Source organism: Fukomys damarensis, unplaced genomic scaffold (assembly GCF_012274545.1).
Source record: "Fukomys damarensis isolate Sample0158 unplaced genomic scaffold, DMR_v1.0_HiC HiC_scaffold_32, whole genome shotgun sequence".
In the NCBI taxonomy this organism is placed as follows: domain Eukaryota; kingdom Metazoa; phylum Chordata; class Mammalia; order Rodentia; family Bathyergidae; genus Fukomys; species Fukomys damarensis.
In genome coordinates, this window is record NW_022900944.1 from 15,132,514 (window position 1) to 15,139,926 (window position 7,413).

Below are 7,413 nucleotides of genomic sequence, written 5' to 3' on the forward strand. Positions count from 1 at the left end.
GCCCCTCCACCCTCTGCCCTCCCCCAGCCACAGTCCCATCACTTCTCAGAGCTCTTGCTCCCCGATCCTGGCTGTGAACTGAGCCCTCTCCAGTGCCCTCCTGTGGCTCCGTTTCTTCGTGCGCATGTATGAATGATTATGGATGATTCTGTAGGGTCCAGGTTGGAGGACTAACACCAAATGAAGCACTCAGGGGATGAGGGCACCCACTTGTGGCCCCACACTCAGGGAGGCTAAGTTGGAAGAATTGCAAGTTCAGGCCTGGGCCAGAGCAACTTATTAAGACCCATAAAAATGGGGTGAGGGTGATTAGTTCAGTGCAAAGCCCTGGGGAGCCAGGTAAAATGTCTAGAACAGCCTGGAACATTCTAAGACCTCTACCAATATTGCTGGTGCTACCACTACCATCTAGAAGCATGTGATAGATTGTATTTTCAAAATTATTTCCGGTAACCTCTTGAAGAACTTTGGTACTTACCATCTGTCCTTCACACCTGTGCCGAATTCTCACTGAGAGAAGAGATGCTCTGTGGTTTCTGAGGCAGTGCAAAAAGAAGGTACAGCTTTCAGACACTCACTTCCTTCCCCTGTCCTCACCCTCAGAGCTCTGGCCACATGGACAGACCCCTGGAGTGTGCTCCATATGCCTGCCTGGCTAAGATTCAGCCAACCCCAACCACCAGGCACATGTAGGCATGGGCTCCCAACAATTCCAGAACCCAGCAGAATAATGCCCCACTCCAAGACCTCCACGCCCTAATGCCTCGATCCTGTGCTCTGCTTCATAGCAGAGCAGGGAGGACTTGCTGCTGTGCCTAAGGGATGTTCTCACTGTGAGCTGGAAGAGCGGCCTGGATGACAGTAGCAGAGCCCTTAGAAACAAGGATCTGTCCCCAGCTGCTACAGAGACTTGGCGGGAATGACAGTGATAGAGAAATGTGGCTGGAAAAGGCAGGAGAGACTGCAGAGAGGGAGGGCTGGACCCACTGTGGCTTTGAAAATGGAGCAACAGACCTACAAGCCAAGGAGAGTGGCGACCTCAAGGAGTTGAGAACTGCCAACGGGGAAACCAGACCTCAGTCCCAAAGTCTCAAGGGACTGACTTCTGTCAACAACCTGAAGGAGCAAGGAAGATTCCCCACAAGTTCAGCCTTGTAGGGCTCTAAATAGAGCTGCAGTCAAACCCACTGGACTTGCGACCTGAAGAGTTATATGACCTGCATGGTTTCAAGCTGCTGGGTTCATGGTAATTTATTAGGGCAACAGTGGAAACTGCAGCAGCCTTCAAGTTTAGTGGAGCAGAGAGAAGCTCCCTGTTCTGCCCTCTCGCTGTCCCTGACACACTGAGGCTGAGAGCAAATAGTAGTATCAGTCCTTTCCTTGTATATCATGCAACTCTAATAACTGGGTCGGGACTTCCTAACCCTCCCCACAGGGGACCCCTGTGTCCTTTGACTCACCACACCATAGTTTATTCACCCAGAAAGTAAGAGTCACGATAATAAATGAGGCAACCTGTCAGGGCTGTCACAAGAAGGCACTGTGCTTTAGTTTTTCCAGTACTGAGAATTGAACCCAGGACCTTTGCACTGTGCTACATCCCCAACACCTTTTAATTTGTTATTTGGAAACAGAATCTCAATAAGTTCTTAAATTTCCCAAGCTGAGCTCCTCCTGCCACGGCATCAGTAATTTCTAAAAGAAAAAAATCGATGACCAATTTATATTATATACCATATTTGTGAAATTAAATCCCTGTGTTTTCACAATTTGCGAGATATAAAAGCAACATCTGCATCCATCCATGGACAAATGGGTACAGAAAGTGTGATACACACACTCACACACCCTCACAAACACACACACACACACACACACACACACACACAATGGGATACTATTTGGCCTTAAAACAGGAAGAGATTCTGCCATTTGCCAGGGTGTGGACGGACCTACAGGACAGTGTGCTGAGTGAAATAATCCAAACACAGAAAAAGAATCCCTGTGTGACCTCTCTTAACTGTAATCTTAGATAAGAGTCGATTAGACAGACAGAAATGAAAACCGTGGTTAACAGGCAAGGGTGGAGGAAAAAGCAATGAGGACGTGCAGGTCAAAGGAACAAAACAGCAGAGAGGAAGGATGACGAAGTGGAGAAAGCTTGGGTGCAGCCTGAGGACTACACATAATCGTGCCTTGCACTCAGGGGTTTCGCTAAATAGATACATTGTAGCTGCTCTTGCCACAGGAGGAGAAAAAATGAGATACCCTGAATGATGACTACGTTATTGTTTTCCACCACCATGACTCCTTCACTGCACACGTGTACCCTGCAACATCATCTTGCACACCTAAAACATACACAGTAAAAAGTTTTTAGAACCTACGTTGTCATAATGAGAAGCCACATCACATCTATTAACATAGCTATTCTCAAATACAAAATATCAGCAGTAAAACAGAAGGCAACAAGCATTGGAGAAATCATAACCCCCATGCATTGCTGAGAAATAGTCTGTTGCCACCTATGAAAAATGGTGGGCAGGTTCCAAAAAAGTTACAATGAGTTACCAGATGTTCCATCAATTCCACTGCAGCCTGCCAAGCCCAGAAGGAGGCAGGGACTCAAAGAGATATTTATGTTCCCGAACTCATGACAGCGTCATTTTCAGTAGCAAGAAGGTGGAAGCAACCCAAATGTCCATCGATGGATGAATGGATTTTTTAAAATGCAGCAAACCCATGCAATTCGATGTTATCCCGACTTTAAAAGCAATGAAATTCTGACACATGTGACAGTATGTATGAGCTTTGAAGACATTATGCCGAGTTAAATAAGCCACGTACAAAGGAACAAATATTATTGATTCCACTTATAGGAGATAAAAAGATGGATCCAATTCATAGAGACAGGAAGTCGAACGGTGGCTGCTCGGGTCTGAGGGGAGGCGGAGAAAAGAGGAGTTATTAAAGCTTATCCAATAGGTAGTTTCACTTAAGCAAGATGGAAAAGTTCTGGAGACAGATGATGGTGATGGACAAAATGGTAGATTTTATGCACAGTCTACCACAATTTTAAGGCCCTACTTGTACACATGTATTCCACATGTATTGGAGAAATCTTGAAAGGATGCATTCAGCATGCGTTACCATCACGGCACAGGGTGGAATGGGAGGTAGGAGTTCACTCTTGACTTTCTATACCTATGTGTCTGTTGGCCATTGTACAAGAAACAAGTATTAAATCTGCAATAATAACATAAGCAAAGGTGTAATTTGGAGGGGCGGGTAGCAGGGATCAAAGATGTATTTTTAAATGGTGACAGCAACACCCACCTCAGAGAGGTGGTGTGAGATTAACATTCTCACTGTAAGAAAAGCAGCCACCTGGGCCTGGAAGTTCTCACTCAGGAAATACAGAAGTCCTATCCCTTCTCTGTCCCTGTCCTAAGCATCACCCTGCTGCCTGAGGTGAAAATGGCCGTCTCACTGTCCACAGCAGCAGACTGGAAGGATCTGCCCAGAGGCCCACCCGTGAGCCCATCTGACTGCCACCCCGCATCCCCTCGGCTTCTCTGCTGCAAATGAGCCAGAATATTCAGTCTTTAGCACTGGAAGGAAGTGTAATCCTTCCCAGATGGGTGCATTATTAGGTACCACAGTGGCTGCTTTCTGGACCTTTCTCAGACCCAGCAAAGCTCTGGAAAGGCCATCTCATCCATTTTTCTGTCCTCCTGCCCTGAGGCGCAGATCCTCAAGAAAACCAAACTCCTCCCACCCTTCCCCCGTGGATGGGCCAGAGCACTTATCATCTCCCAGAAGTCTTTCACAATGTTCACTCCACATCTCTCATGCTGCCACCAGTAGAAAGGCTTGGCCCCTATGAATCAGGAGCCCCTCCCAGCAGAACAGAAGCTATTCTTCCCCTCAGAACTATTCCCTGTGATGCCATTAAGGGACCACAGCAAATACCTCCAGTCCAGCAGTGTATTATTAGTCAAAGACAAAACTAATTGTGTGTGTGTGTGTGTGTGTGTGTGCATGTGTACAATCTTACGCCACATAACAATATTTCAGCCAATGTCAGACCACATACAGAACCATGGTCCCATAAGATTATATCAATGTATTTCTCAGAAAGTGACTAGTTAAGCACATACTAGTGTACAGGTAGTGAGAAAGCAATTATAAAGAATTGACGCACAATTGTGGAGACCACCAAGTCCTAATTTGCAGTGGGGAGCAGCAGGCAAGGGTCCCAAAAGAGCCTCTGCTGCAGATGAACTCCTTGAATAGCCTGATGGAGAATCCCCCTTCCCTGGGAGGCGTTAGGGTTTAGTTAGGGTCAGGATTGTATCTATTTGTTCTATTCCGTCCTTTAACTGATTGGACAAGGCCCACCCACATTAGGAACGGCAGTCTGGCAATGTAACTGTTAATGCCATCCAGACACACACTGAATAATGTTTGATCAAACCACTGGGTACCACATAGCATTGTCGAGTTGACACGTCACAAACTGGTGGGTGCAGATTGCCAGAGATCCATGACAATGACAGTGCCACCTAGTAATATATCCAGGCCTCTGATTCAAATGGGGTGCTCTGACCAGAGCCTCTACCTCTGGGGCCCATCCTGTGTCAGGTGGTGAGCCCCACTGTGGAGTTAGAGAAGCCTCGCACCAGCACAGCTCTCGGCCTCAGCAGCCCTTCCTGACCACCCTTTGGGTGCCTGTTCTCATCAGCAGGACTGTTTCTTGTCAGAGTCTGGTGCCTAGGCTGTGTAGACTCCAATCTTCTTCCATAGCTAATTACACAGTGACTACACACATGGGCTCTGGAACAGGAGCGGGTGAGAATTCAAAAGCCAGCTCTGCCACGCATCTGCTTTGCAATCTTGGGAAAGTTACTTAATCTCTCTGTGCCTCTGTTTTCTGGTCTATTAATTGGAAATAATGGTATCCATATCACAGAGTATTCTGAGGAGTCAGCAAAATAATACATATGTTACTAACACCCATGGAGCCTAATACCTATTAAGGCCTGGGTAAGAAAAGCACTGAGTGAATTATTACTGTTATGGTTGAATTGTCCCTCACACACCAACATGTATTACCTACTGCAAACACAACATCACAACATGCCTAGAGCTATACAGTGGTGCCTCGGTTCACGCCATGATTCTGGAAAAGGTGGTGGCATTCGTGCAGGAAACAGCCACAGCTATGTTCATCGCCTGATACAGGGTTTGCAAATAAAAACAAAATTTTGCCAAATACTTCTGTTTGTGAACCTAATTGTTCACACACAAAAGCGTTCATGAACAGAAGCACCACTGTACTATTCCATTGGTCTTTTCACCACTCCAAGGATCAATAAATAATAAATAAATAAATATGATGGAACACACCTGTAATCTCTGTACGCTGAGAGGCTCAGGCAGGAGAATCACAAGTCTGAGCCTACCTTGGCAACAGAGTGGCTTAGGGAGAAACCTCTCAAAATAAAAAATAATAATAAAATAAAAAAGGGTTGGGAATATAACTCAGTCTGAAGGCTCAATTCCCAGTGCCAAAAAAATAATAATAATAATAATAATATAGTTGATTTTCTTAGGCCTAAAAGTTCCAAAGTTATAAACAAAAGCAATTTTTACAATTTAGAAATTGTAGGTGAAATAAAATCAAAGCCTGTACAAATCATCAGATAAAGTCTACTTAGACAAATGATAGATTTAAGAGAACACTTGCAATATAAAGCATAGAAGATCAAGAGTGGCTGCTATCAAGAAATGAACCAATAACAAATGCTGGTGGGGCTGTAGGGAGAAGGGAACTCTTCTTCACTGAATCATACCGCAGTGATATATGCACACCCATGTTTATAGAGGGACAGTTTGTAATAGCTAAAACTTGGAAACAGCCCATTTACCCATCAGTTAGAGACTGAATAAAGAAGATGTGATTTTTGTAAAAAATGGAGTATTACTTAGCCATAAAGAATGAGAAACAGGGACATTTATAGCTAAATGGATGTACATTGAGGCTATGCTCTTAAGTGAAATAAATAGGACACACTTGAGTAAATACCAAATAGTTTCTCTGGTGTGAAAAACTAAAAGTGTAAATAAGGTTCAAATGGTATAATTGATAGTGTGAATTAGGAAGAAAATGGCTAAAGAGGAAGTGGAAAGGAGAGGGGAAAGGAAATAAGGGAAAAGAAAGAATGGAAGATTAATATCTATAATATACTAATGAACTGTTATAGATTGAGAAGTTATAAGAACATGAGTAGCTAAATCATAGAAAAGCAAATTCCAAAGGTCAATAACCATAGGAAAAGCTGTTCAGAGTTAAAGCTATGCAAATTGAAATAATGATGACATTATTTTTCATCTAATCACACTGGCAAAAATGAGGAGTGGCATCTGCTGGGAAGATGTAGGGAAGTGAGCACTTCTGTCCCGTGTAAGTGAGGAGGGAAGTATTTCCAACTTCCTTTGTTTGCCCTGAACTAGAAAAGCTATCTTAGGAGATGTACCTTACAAAACTAGGACCACCGGTAACTAAGAATATACACGTGCTTGTCACACAATTGTTCACTGTGACAAGTCACCAGATTTAATAAACAGATGCCCTTCCAAAGGCAAATGAGTGAATGGATAATCTCCACTCTACAGTCATTAAAAGGCACCTCCCAAGTGGGTCTGCTGCAGCCTTTGCTTTCTGGAATCACGACAGTCTGAAAACAGACTGAAAGGGGCAGTAGTTGAATCCCTAGTCTGAAATCTCTGCAGCATTTCACAAGAGAAGGCTGGGTCTCTAGGCTCTGATAGGGAAAGGAGGTCCCTAAACTAGTGAATGAAGAAAAGCAAGAGTGATGCATTTAGCATCATTGTTGTGTTGGAAGAAAAACCTCAATTCACAGATGTTGCCAACACAGCTGTCAGTGTACAGAAAGACCAGTAGGCCAGAGGGGCCTTGGGGAGGAAGTGGGCTGGAGAGGAGGGAGGCAGATGTAACTTCCCCTGGGCGGTTTCCCTGCTACCCCTGTATTGCATGAACTTTTACACTGCAGATGTAGTCGTGTCTTTCCTAACTTTAACAAGCTAAAATACAAGTAAGACAAGGAAATGGGCAGTGGGGTGTGGCTGCTGCCTGCTCTGCATCTCCCACAGCACTTTGTGCCATGTAACACCTTCCAGGCTACATTTGTTGTGGCTTTCATTACTGTCTGTCCCCAGGAGAACACCAGCTCCCCCGGGCTGGGATTCTTGCTCAACATGAAGGTACTTATTAGCCACCCAAGGATATCTGTTGAACAGATGAATGGAAAACCTCTCTCCCAGCTGCAAGTGGGACATGGAACAAAGACACATACACACACACACACACACACACACACACACACACAC

At 44.6% G+C, this 7,413-nt stretch overlaps 1 long non-coding RNA gene across 1 annotated transcript in view; it reads right to left on the minus strand.

Moving 5' to 3' along the window:
* The window catches only part of LOC104865661, a 14,767-nt gene that overhangs the window by 2,186 nt on the left and 5,168 nt on the right, over nucleotides 1-7,413 (minus strand). The window contains exon 2 of the long non-coding RNA XR_781234.1: nucleotides 479-536. This is a non-coding gene — a long non-coding RNA (uncharacterized LOC104865661). The remainder of the gene's footprint in view (nucleotides 1-478; nucleotides 537-7,413) is intronic.